This window comes from Bufo bufo, chromosome 11, assembly GCF_905171765.1.
Source record: "Bufo bufo chromosome 11, aBufBuf1.1, whole genome shotgun sequence".
NCBI lineage: Eukaryota > Metazoa > Chordata > Amphibia > Anura > Bufonidae > Bufo > Bufo bufo.
Genome location: NC_053399.1, coordinates 85572031 through 85584522, shown reverse-complemented (window position 1 = coordinate 85584522; position 12492 = coordinate 85572031). Strand labels below are relative to the sequence as shown.

Below are 12492 nucleotides of genomic sequence, written 5' to 3'. Positions count from 1 at the left end.
ATGCCCAGATATGTGCCCCCTCACAATATGCCCAGATATGTGCCCCCTCACAGTAGTGATGCCAGGAGCTCCAAAAGGAAGCAGACACCCCTGATGAAGTGGAGCAAAACCTAGGTCAGGCAGGAGTTTGTTTTACACGTGATACCATGTGCATGATCCTGTAAGTGTCACATACCGGAGGCCAGGCAGACCTCCGGGACATTTAGCAAACAGGACAAGGGTGGAAACATACCAGGGACCAACAGAGTACTTTATTACACATGTAATAAAGGAACATGACATTAATACAGGACAAGCAGGTTAGGCAATAGTGGTAGCACTACCACAGAACCAAGTGCAACGGCAGACCAGAGGCAAAACCCAGGGGGCGAGGAGCCAGTGAGACCCGTTCTTCACAGAGCCCCTGGTGGTGGGGATGAACTGGGCCGAGGGCTCACTGGTCACACCTTCAGGAAGGTCCCGTACACTTGGCCCCTACCTGCCAAGAACCACGCTGGTGCAACCACCAGCGGAAACAGACAACTGAACTGGAACACAAACACAGGACATGGATCAGACAACAAGACAAACGGGAACCAGCACAGATGCCTGGACACCAAGCGGAATGGAAGCATGGTGGGCGGTCTCAGGCAGAGCTGCACACTGACTAGAGATCCTCCCTCCGGAGAACCCAGGGACCCTCTCACGAAGGCAGGAGAGAAACAGGAACAGAAGCAGTAAGGCACTGCAGGACAGATAAGGAACGGACTAGGTCAGAAGCAGGCTCGACATGAACAGGATCAGAAGCAGTTTAGCACTGCCAGGCTATCAGATGCAGTTAGAGCACTGCTAGGCTAGACATGGAACAGTGTGGATCCAGACAGAGAACAGGTACAGAAAAAAGGCAAGGACAGGGATACAACATCAACAACATCACAGGACAGGTACAGAAGAACAGACAAAGCAACATCGATGCATTACCAGGCGATACCACAAACAAGGGCAGATGGCAAACCCCCCTGGGTCAGCAGAAAGGGGCTACACCCAGCAAGGCAGAAGATAGACTGATCACAAGCCCCACAGCTTACAGATAGATATAGCTGGTTAAGCAGGGGCACCTGATAAGCCACACCCAGGAACAGAGCAGGGAATGTTAACCCCATCAGAACCAGAAGCACCAAACATACAATCACAAGTGACAGTTCACACCAGACACAGAATGCTGCAGCCAGCACACCCAAACAACAACCAGCATACAGAGGATAAACTGTAGCCAGTACGAGGTTACAGGCAGCCAGCCTACACAGCAACAAGGAACAGAACCACACTGTGATACAAACAGACATGCATCCATACTCAGAACCTGTTTTCACACAAGGCCGCAGCTGGCACGCAGAACCAGCATACATGGGAACACTCACAGCCAGTACAAAAAGCGCATGCAGCCAGCTTTCACGGCACCGGTGACAGGAACCACAGAGACATGGATACAAAAACCACAAACACAGGCCAAAGTTGACACACAAAACCGCATCCAGCACACAGCCACAAACAACCAGCATACACAGGTGTCAGCCTGCAGCCAGTATGCGAGAGAGCTTGCAGCCAGCCTACACGGCACCAGTGACAAGAACTGCACGGAGATGCAGACACGGGGAGTGCACACAATTACGGGCATAGTTCACACATGACATCGCAGCCAGCACGCAGCCCCAAGCCACCAGCATACACAGGATTCAGCCTGTAGCCAGTACGCGAGAGGGCCTGCAGCCAGCCTTCAAGGCCAAAACTGTCACAATGAACCGCACCATGACAGTAAGTAGAATAAAGTGTATTATTTTAACTCTACTAGTGGGTCTGCGCTATGTCTATGTTATCTTTAAAGGTCTGACAAAGAGGACACTTTTTCAGCCCGTGGGTTAACAGATACGGAAATGATTCTGGCGTGGGAAGGGGATATGAATAAGGGAGACGACCAGTGAGGAGACAGACAGATGACAGATATAACATCGAAGGTATTGTTCCAAAGTCTGTTTTTGTGCGTTCGGTCTGTCCATTAGACTGAGGATAAAAGGCGGTTGATAGATTGATATCGATTTCCAAAGATGTGCAATACTGCGCCAAAACTTTGAAGTAAACTGTACTCCACGATCCGAGACAACTTCATCTGGCACCTCATGTAGACGAAACACATTTTGTATTATAAGGTCTGCAGTTTCTTTAGCAGATGGTAGGCCATTACATGCAATGAAGTGTGCAGCCTTAGTGAGACGGTCTACCACTACTAAGATTGTATTCTGTCCCTTGGATGTAGGTAGATCCACAATAAAGAACCAAAAGAAAAAAGGCCTCACTATAATGCCATGGGTAGGGCAAGCGGGAAACCAATCATATAAACCTAAAAAATGTTGCTAAAAAACAACCATAGCATGCCCAATATGTTCAAAAATATACTTTATTGAGTTACAAATGAATCGTAATTACACAATTATAAAAGATTACACAAAAAAGATGTATCCGGAAAAATCAGCAAAGAAAGCTAGATGCCATAGTCCCCTGGCCGGTGTCTCAAAAACCCACCAAAAAGATGGAACACATGTCAGATGTATGTATAGTATGCCTTGGGGTGATTCGCAGATAGGTGGTATAAGGTACTAACCACTGAAAATAACTGCGATCATCACTCCATTGCATAGCCGCTATAGGGGTATATAGATGTAAAGCCCCTGGTAGTATACAGGTGGCAATAGGGAATAAAGTAATATCTATCTAGATGCTCTGATAACTGCATCTCCATACATCAAAACCATCAAGTGAAGGCTATACATACACCACACATATAGACAGCTGATGGAAACAATCATAACATACCAAAAGACATGATGGAGGGCAGAGACAGCAGGCACAGGACAGGCTGGAAACCCCGACGCGCGTTTCGCCTCAGCTTCGTCAGGAGGTTCATGATGATCACAGTTATTTTCAGTGGTTAGTACCTTATACCACCTATCTGAGATCCACAATAAAGTCCATGGAAATGGAACCCCAAGGACGGGAGGGGACCGGCAAGGGCTGTAGTAACCCTACTGGGAGAGAGCGTGGAGTCTTGCATCTAGCACAAGTATCACATGACAGGACATATTTTTTCACATCCTGTCGAGAATTAGGCCACCAAAAGAAACAAGATAAAAATTCCTGAGTCTTCTGCACACCCCTGTGACCTGCGACCTTAGAGTCATGGACTAGTCTTAGAACCTTAAGTCTTATAACCTCGGGTATATATAACTGTTGTCCATGAGTCCACACCCTGTTTTTGTATATTAATTACAGATCATCGGGTGGTTCCGCCAGGAGGGAGTCAGTGACATAGGCTTCTTTGATTTCTTCAAGTAAGTCCTTATTAAGGATTACCCCCACGAATCTAGACTCTGGAATGATGGTTTTAGGTGGAGTCGTAGACACAGCATCTTTGGAAAAAATTCTGGATAAGGCATCTGCCTTGCCATTTCGAGAACCCGGCCTGTATGAAATCACGAAGTTGAATTGGTTTAAAAAAAAAAAAAAAAAGAGTCCAACGGGCCTGGCGAGGAGATAGACATTTGGCTGATCTAACGAACTCCAAGTTGCGATGGTCGGTGAGGACTATTATTGGCTGTGAGGCTCCTTGAAGGTGATGTCTCCATTCTTTAAAAGCTGCTATAATAGCCAGTAGTTCTTTGTTTCCCATGTCGTAGTTTTTCTCAGCCAGAGATAGACGTTGGGAGAAGAAAGCGCAAGGGTGTAACAACCCCTTGTCTCCTGTTCTCTGTGATAAAATGGCTCCTATAGCAGAATCTGAAGCATCTACTTCCACGATGAACGCCAGTTCCGGGTTGGGGTGAACCAATACAGGGGCTGTGGTGAACCTGGTCTTTAACAAAAGGATTCTTGCGCTTCAGGTGACCAAACAAATTCATTTTTTGTTTTCCTGGTTAGTTGTGTAATTGGGGCGACTATTGTTAAATTTTTTTTGATAAAGCGTCTGTAAAAATTGGCAAAGCCTATAAAGCGTTGGACCTCTTTTAAGTTACTGGGGACAGGCCAGTCCACTATACCTCTAATCTTGTTGGGGTCCATGTGTAACCCTTGGGGTGAAATTATGTAGCCGAGAAATTGGATTTCAGTTCGATGAAACTCACACTTTTGAAGTTTGATATAAAATTTATTTTTCCTAAGACGTTCCATAACGAGTCTTACATGTTGCTGATGTTCTTCTGTTGAGTTAGAGAAGATCAGAATGTAGGGATGAGCGAACCCGAACTGTATAGTTCGGGTTCGTACCGAATTTTGGGGTGTCCGTGACACGGACCCGAACCCGAACATTTTCGTAAAATTCCGGGTTTGGGTTCGGTGTTCGGCGCTTTCTTGGCGCTTTTTGAAAGGCTGCAAAGCAGCCAATCAACAAGCGTCATACTACTTGGCCCAAGAGGCCATCACAGCCATGCCTACTATTGGCATGGCTGTGATTGGCCAGTGCACCATGTGACCCAGCCTCTATTTAAGCTGGAGTCACGTAGCGCCGCACGTCACTCTGCTATGATCAGTATAGGGAGAGGTTGCAGCTGCGACGTTAGGGCGAGATTAGGCAGATTAACTCCTCCAAAAGACTTCATTCTGTGATCGATCTGCAGCTGTAGATCATTGAAGTGCTATTATTGACTTGCTCACTTTTTTGAGGCTGCCCAGAGCGTTTTTAGATCACTTTTTTTCTGGGGTGATCGGCGGCCATTTTGTGACTTGTGGTGCGTCAGCACGAGCTATCACCAAGTGTATTTAACCATCGATAGTGTGGTTATTTTGTGCTATATCCTACATCAGCTGCAGGCTGAGCCTGTGTCACCGAAGTGCATTTAACCATCAACAGTCTGGTTATTTTTTGGCCATATACTACATCTGGTGCAGGCTGAGCCTGTGTCACCCAAGTGCATTTAACCATCAACAGTCTGATTATTTTTTGGCCATATACTACATCTGGTGCAGGCTGAGCCTGTGTCACCCAAGTGCATTTAACCATCAACAGTGTGGTTATTTTTTGGCCATATATTACATCAGGGGCAAGTTGAGCCTGTCACCCAGCGCCTAAAAAATAGACCTGACATTTCTATTCAACCAAATCTGTACTGTTTTAGCTGGTCAAGTTATTTGTATTGACCGTAAAAGCACACTTTTTGTTCTGGGTTGAAAAAGCATTCCCAAATTTGCCACTCTCAAAATTGTGGTGAACGGGAACAAGAGGAAAACATCTAATAAGGGACGCGGACGTGGACATGGTCGTGGTGGTGTTAGTGGACCCTCTGGTGCTGGGAGAGGACGTGGCCGTTCTGCCACAGCCACACGTCCTAGTGAACCAACTACCTCAGGTCCCAGTAGCCAGCAGAAAATTACAGCGATATTTGGTGGGGCCCAATGCCGTTCTAAGGATGGTAAGGCCTGAGCAGGTACAGGCATTAGTCAATTGGGTGGCCGACAGTGGATCCAGCACGTTCACATTATCTCCCACCCAGTCTTCTGCAGAAAGCGCACAGATGGCGCATGAAAACCAAGCCCATCGGTCTGTCACATCACCCCCATGCATATCAGGGAAACTGTCTGAGCCTCAAGTTATGCAGCAGTCTCTTATGCTGTTTGAAGACTCTGCTGCCAGGGTTTCCCAAGGGCATCCACCTAGCCCTTCCCCAGGGGTGGAAGAGATAGAATGCACTAACGCACAACCACTTATTTTTCCTGATGATGAGGACATGGGAATACCACCTCAGCACGTCTCTGATGATTACGAAACACAGGTGCCAACTGCTGCGTCTTTCTGCAGTGTGCAGACTGAACAGGAGGTCAGGGATCAAGACTGGGTGGAAGACGATGCAGGGGACGATGAGGTCCTAGACCCCACATGGAATGAAGGTCGTGCCACTGACTTTCACAGTTCGGAGGAAGAGGCAGTGGTGAGACCGAGCCAACAGCGTAGCAAAAGAGGGAGCAGTGGGCAAAATCAGAACACCCGCTGCCAAGAGACTCCGCCTGCTACTGACCGCCGCCATCTGGGACCGAGCACCCCAAAGGCAGCTTCAAGGAGTTCCCTGGCATGGCACTTCTTCAAACAATGTGCTGACGACAAGACCCGAGTGGTTTGCACGCTGTGCCATCAGAGCCTGAAGCGAGGCATTAACGTTCTGAACCTTAGCACAACCTGCATGACCAGGCACCTGCATGCAAAGCATGAACTGCAGTGGAGTAAACACCTTAAAAACAAGGAAGTCACTCAGGCTCCCCCTGCTACCTCTTCTGCTGCTGCTGCTGCCTCGGCCTCGGCCTCTTCCTCCGCCTCTGGAGGAACGTTGGCACCTGCCGCTCAGCAAACATGGGATGTACCACCAACACCACCACCTGTGTCACCAAGCATCTCAACCATGTCACACGGCAGCGTTCAGCTCTCCATCTCACAAACATTTGAGAGAAAGCGTAAATTCCCACCTAGCCACCCTCGATCCCTGGCCCTGAATGCCAGCATTTCTAAACTACTGGCCTATGAAATGCTGTCATTTAGGCTGGTGGACACACACAGCTTCAAACAGCTCATGTCACTAACTGTCCCACAGTATGTTGTTCCCAGCCGCCACTACTTCTCCAAGAGAGCCGTGCCTTCCCTGCACAAACAAGTGTCCGATAAAATCAAGTGTGCACTGCGCAACGCCATCTGTGGCAAGGTCCACCTAACCACAGATACGTGGACCAGTAAGCACGGCCAGGGACGCTATATCTCCCTAACTGCACACTGGGTAAATGTAGTGGCGGCTGGGCCCCAGGCGGAGAGCTGTTTGGCGCACGTCCTTCCGCCGCCGAGGATCGCAGGGCAACATTCTTTGCCTCCTGTCTCCTCCTCCTCCTACTCAGCTTCCTCCTCCTCTTCTTCCACCTGCTCATCCAGTCAGCCACACACCTTCACCACCAACTTCAGCACAGCACAGGGTAAACGTCAGCAGGCCATTCTGAAACTCATATGTTTGGGGGACAGGCCCCACACCGCACAGGAGTTGTGGCGGGGTATAGAACAACAGACCAACGAGTGGTTGCTGCCGGTGAGCCTCAAGCCCGGCCTGGTGGTGTGCGATAATGGGCGAAATCTCGTTGCAGCTCTGGGACTAGCCGGTTTGACGCACATCCCTTGCCTGGCGCATGTGCTGAATTTGGTGGTGCAGAAGTTCATTCGCAACTACCCCGACATGTCAGAGCTGCTGCATAAAGTGCGGGCCGCTGCTCGCCTGTCTGCGCTACAGCGTAACTTCGGCCTTCCCGCTCACCGCCTCATATGCGACCTGCCCACCAGGTGGAACTCCACCTTGCATATGCTGGACAGACTGTGCGAGCAGCAGCAGGCCATAGTGGAGTTTCAGCTGCAGCACGCACGGGTCAGTCGCACTGTGGATCAGACCCACTTCACCACCAATGACTGTGCCTCCATGCGAGACCTGTGTGCCCTGTTGCGCTGTTTCGAGTACTCCACCAACATGGCCAGTGGCGATGACGCCGTTATCAGCGTTACAAATACCACTTCTATGTCTCCTTGAGAAAACACTTAGGGCGATGATGGAAGAGGAGGTGGCCCAGGAGGAAGAGGGGTCATTTTTAGCACTTTCAGGCCAGTCTCTTCGAAGTGACTCAGAGGGAGGTTTTTTGCAACACCAGAGGCCAGGTACAAATGTGGCCAGACAGGGCCCACTACTGGAGGACGAGGAGGACGAGGATGAGGAGGAGGTGGAGGAGGATGAGGATGAAGCATGTTCACAGCGGGGTGGCACCCAAAGCAGCTCGGGCCCATCACTGGTGCGTGGCTGGGGGGAAACACAGGACGATGACGATACGCCTCCCACAGAGGAAAGCTTGTCCTTACCTCTGGGCAGCCTGGCACACATGAGCGACTACATGCTGCAGTGCCTGCGCAACGACAGCAGAGTTGCCCAGATTTTAACGTGTGCGGACTACTGGGTTGCCACCCTGCTGGATCCCCGGTACAAAGACAATGTGCCCACCTTACTTCCTACACTGGAGCGTGATAGGAAGATGCGCGAGTACAAGCGCACGTTGGTAGACGCGCTACTGAGAGCATTCCCAAATGTCACGGGGGAACCAGTGGAAGCCCAAGGCGAAGGCAGAGGAGGAGCAAGAGGTCGCCAACGCAGCTGTGTCACGCCCAGCTCCTCTGAGGTCAGGGTTAGCATGGCAGAGATGTGGAAAAGTTTTGTCAACACGCCACAGCTAAGTGCACCACCACCTGATACGGAACGTGTTAGCAGGAGGCAACATTTCACTAACATGGTGGAACAGTACCTGTGCACACCCCTCCACGTACTGACTGATGGTTCGGCCCCATTCAACTTCTGGGTCTCCAAATTGTCCACGTGGCCAGAGCTAGCCTTTTATGCCTTGGAGGTGCTGGCCTGCCCGGCGGCCAGCGTTTTGTCTGAACGTGTATTCAGCACGGCAGGGGGCGTCATTACAGACAAACGCAGCCGCCTGTCTACAGCCAATGTGGACAAGCTGACGTTCATAAAAATGAACCAGGCATGGATCCCACAGGACCTTGTGCAGATTAGATATTAACTACCTCCCCTTAACAATATATTATTCTACTCCAGGGCACTTCCTCATTCAATACTATTTTTAATTTCATTTTACCATTATATTGCGGGGCAACCCAAAGTTGAATGAACCTCTCTTCTGTCTGGGTGCCGGGGCCTAAATGTGTGACAGTGGCCTGTTCCAGTGGTGGGTGACGTGAAGCCTGATTCTCTGCTATGACATGAATACAGATTCTGCGCTGACATAAGGCCAGATTCTCTGTTACGGGACCTCTCTCCTCTGCCTGGGTGCCTGGGCCTAAATGTGTGACAGTGGCCTGTTCCAGTGGTGGGTGACGTGAAGCCTGATTCTCTGCTATGACATGAAGACAGATTCTGCGCTGACATAAGGCCAGATTCTCTGTTACGGGACCTCTCTCCTCTGCCTGGGTGCCTGGGCCTAAATGTGTGACAGTGGCCTGTTCCAGTGGTGGGTGACGTGAAACCTGATTCTCTGCTATGACATGAAGACTGATTCTGCGCTGACATGAAGCCAGATTCTCTGCTATGGCATGAAGAGACTGATTCTCTGCTGACATGAAGCCAGATTCTTTGCTATGGCATGAAGAGACTGATTCTCTGCTGACGTGAAGCCAGATTCTCTGCTATGGGACCTCTGTCCAATTGATATTGGTTCATTTTTATTTTTTTTTATTTTAATTTTAATTCATTCCCCTATCCACATTTGTTTGCAGGGGATTTACCTACATGTTGCTGCCTTTTGCAGCCCTCTAGCTCTTTCCTGGGCTGTTTTACAGCCTTTTTAGTGCCCAAAAGTTCGGGTCCCCATTGACTTCAATGGGGTTCGGGTTCGGGACGAAGTTCGGATCGGGTTCGAACTTCTCGAACCCGAACATCCTGGTGTTCGCTCAATTCTATCAGAATGTCATCCAGATAGACTACTACAAATTGGTCCAGAAGATCCCTGAAAATGTCGTTGGCCAGGTGTTGAAAGGTGGCTGGAGCGTTGCAAAGACCAAAAGGCATGACGAGGTATTCGAAGTGTCCGTACCGTGATCTAAATGCTGTCTTCCATTCATCTCCCGATCTGATACGGACCAAGTTATAGGCGCCTCGTAGGTCTAACTTTGAGAAAAATTTGGCGTGACGTACTCTACAATAATTCTGGGATTAGTGGTAGGGGGTAGCGATTCTTAATTGTGATTTTATTGAGTTCGCGGTAGTCAATACATGATCTTAGAGACCCATCCTTCTTTTTGACAAAGAATATAGGAGTGTCACGGCTGAGGATGGGGGAAATCCTCAGCCGTGCGCTGCCATGTGCTGTAGGCCTACTCGTCCAGGAGAACAGGATAGGGAGCAGGTCACCTCCTACAGCATCCCTACCCTGACCCTAACTCCTAACTGCATGGGCCGACCTTAAAGGTAGGAGGACCCATGCGCAAGAACCTCGGATACCTAAAATCACCCTCCGTCCGGTCCCTGCGCTAGGAGTCAGGGTAAGACGACCTACTCCTCCTAGGCACAGAGGAGCAGGAGTCTCAATGGCCAAGCTGTTGGGAAAAGGGGAACTCATACAGCCTTACGGGAATGACAGGCGAACTATTAGTTCCACCAACCTGTCACAGCCTTGCTGACTGGATCCCTGCGCAAACAGGAATCCAGAACCGTAAGCTGCACCAAACACATAGAAAGGTCCCAATAGAACATAACATACAACATCAACACACAGCAGACATAAACATAAGGACAATATCTTTATGACCACAGGGGTGGCTCCCACTGGCAGATAGTAACACAGGAGGCTGCTCCAGCAAGCATGGCTGAAACAACCCACAGAGCCATGCTAACAGTGAGGCTATATAGGCCAGGAAGCCACACCCCACAGTCGGACACACCCAGTGACACACACACACACTGGGAAGGAAGTTAACCCTTCCAACACCCGGGAAGGGAAAACACAACATTAAAGGCAAAGTGTCCAACAGTAGCAACCCACTGTGGTTGTTGCCGCTGGCCACGACATGGGTGGCAACAGTGTCCTGGGGAATAGCCCAGAGGCCGGGACACTGCCACCACATGTACAGACAGCCAAACGTTGCCACGGGCAACCACAGTGTAGGAAAAGTGTCAGTGCACACAACACACTACACAGAGTGCACACAGACAAACAACACAGTGAACACAATACACACACACCTAACATAGGGGTTGCTAGGTGCAACTGCATGCACAGCAGGAAAGCTGCCACAAGCAAGCGTTGTCAGCGGCAACCACAGGTGAGGCAAATACCACTGCCCTCACCTGTGATTGACAACAAAACTAAACCGCTGACAATCGCATGCGGTTGAAGAGTCACGGTCATAGCCATGGCCGTGACAAGGAGCCCCTGCTGATGAGGAGGAGGGACGGATAAACCCTTTAGCCAGATTCTCTTCTATATACTCCTTGAGGGCCTTCAGTTCCGGACCTGCCAAGGGGTAGATATTCCCGAAGTGGATGGAAGCACCAGGGAGCAATTCTATGGGACAGTCATAGGGTCGATGTGGGGGAAGTTTGTCTGCCTTTTGTTTATCACCAACGTCCATAAAATCCTGATATATGAGGGGTAGTTCCATCACCTTATCGTTCTGGGATGTGGCTTCCCCCCCTTGTTCTGACTGTTTTGTTGACACAGCATCCTTCCCTGGAAACGTTATCTCTTTGGTCTCCCAGTTGATGTCGGGGTTCTGTGCCTGTAACCAGGGCAAGCCTAGGATAACAGGAAAATGAGGAGAGGAGATCAAAAGAAACGATAGAACTTCGTGATGTTGTGGTGTTATACAGATGTCGAGGGGTTCCGTTTCTTGATCTACAGGGCCCGAATTTAAAGGGGTACCATCCACTGTTTCCATAATCATAGGTGAGAGTTTTTTTATGAATCTTTACCCCATGTTTCCTTGCAAAGGAATAGTCCATAAAATTGAATGCTGTGGCCGGTCTGGCTCTCAAAGGCATTGTATTTCTTCTTTAAGGATTGCAACTCCACGTGCATACTAGATACCGCAGTCTGCAACTGCTTAATATGGGTCTCTACAGATCCAGTCCCGGCGGAATCCATGGTGGCTAGAGTATTTTGTCACGATACTGGTGCAACAGAACTTGAATCCGATGGCCAGGACTTGGGAGCAGAATATATATATAGTACGGATGTAGAAGAACCCACGTTGTTGTGCCCCGCACAGATGAGGCAGAGTCTGTAGACGAGAACCGAGGTCAGGATTAGCAGAAGTCAGGGCAGGCGTCAATCTGGCAGGAAAGGTAGACGAGCAGAAGGTCAGGTCAGGCGGCAAGCAGATACGAAGGTCCAAGGACAGTCCGGGTCGGCAACAGGAGGTAGCAGGGAGAACCGCTAGGGCACAGAACACACGGAGGAGTGAGTTCCAGCAAGAGGATTGCGGACTAAAAAGCCAAACACAATACTCTAGCAAAGACAGGAAGGTCTGGCCAGTTTAAAAAGGAACAGGAAGTGAGATGGCAACCAGGAAACACATAATCCACCATCTTGACTGAGGGCAAACTTGAGGGCAAAGTAAACTATATCAGGGTGGTTTCTGAAACAGAAACAGGAAGTGAGATGGCAACCAGGAAACACATAATCCACCATCTTGACTGAGGGCAAGCTTGAGGGCAAAGTAAACTATATCAGGGTGGTTTCTGACACCCAGGTATCGGGCTGGCACCAAACCTGCAACCCGTCAGTATGGGCCAAACCGCAGCTCCTAAATAATGGTCCCCGGTCATGCCTTGGATAAGGATGAGACAAATCCAACCGCAGCCCGGGGGCCAAAGAGATAATGCTTTCTGCCCCTCTCTTAGGGTTGTGCCAAAGTTTCAGGTCATCAACCACCCATTTACCCACTGC

At 49.6% G+C, this 12492-nt stretch overlaps 1 protein-coding gene across 12 annotated transcripts in view; it reads right to left on the bottom strand.

Annotated features, from left to right (window-relative positions):
- Positions 1-12492, bottom strand: part of LOC120982266 (NACHT, LRR and PYD domains-containing protein 12-like) — a 116618-nt gene that overhangs the window by 60798 nt on the left and 43328 nt on the right. The window lies entirely within an intron of this gene.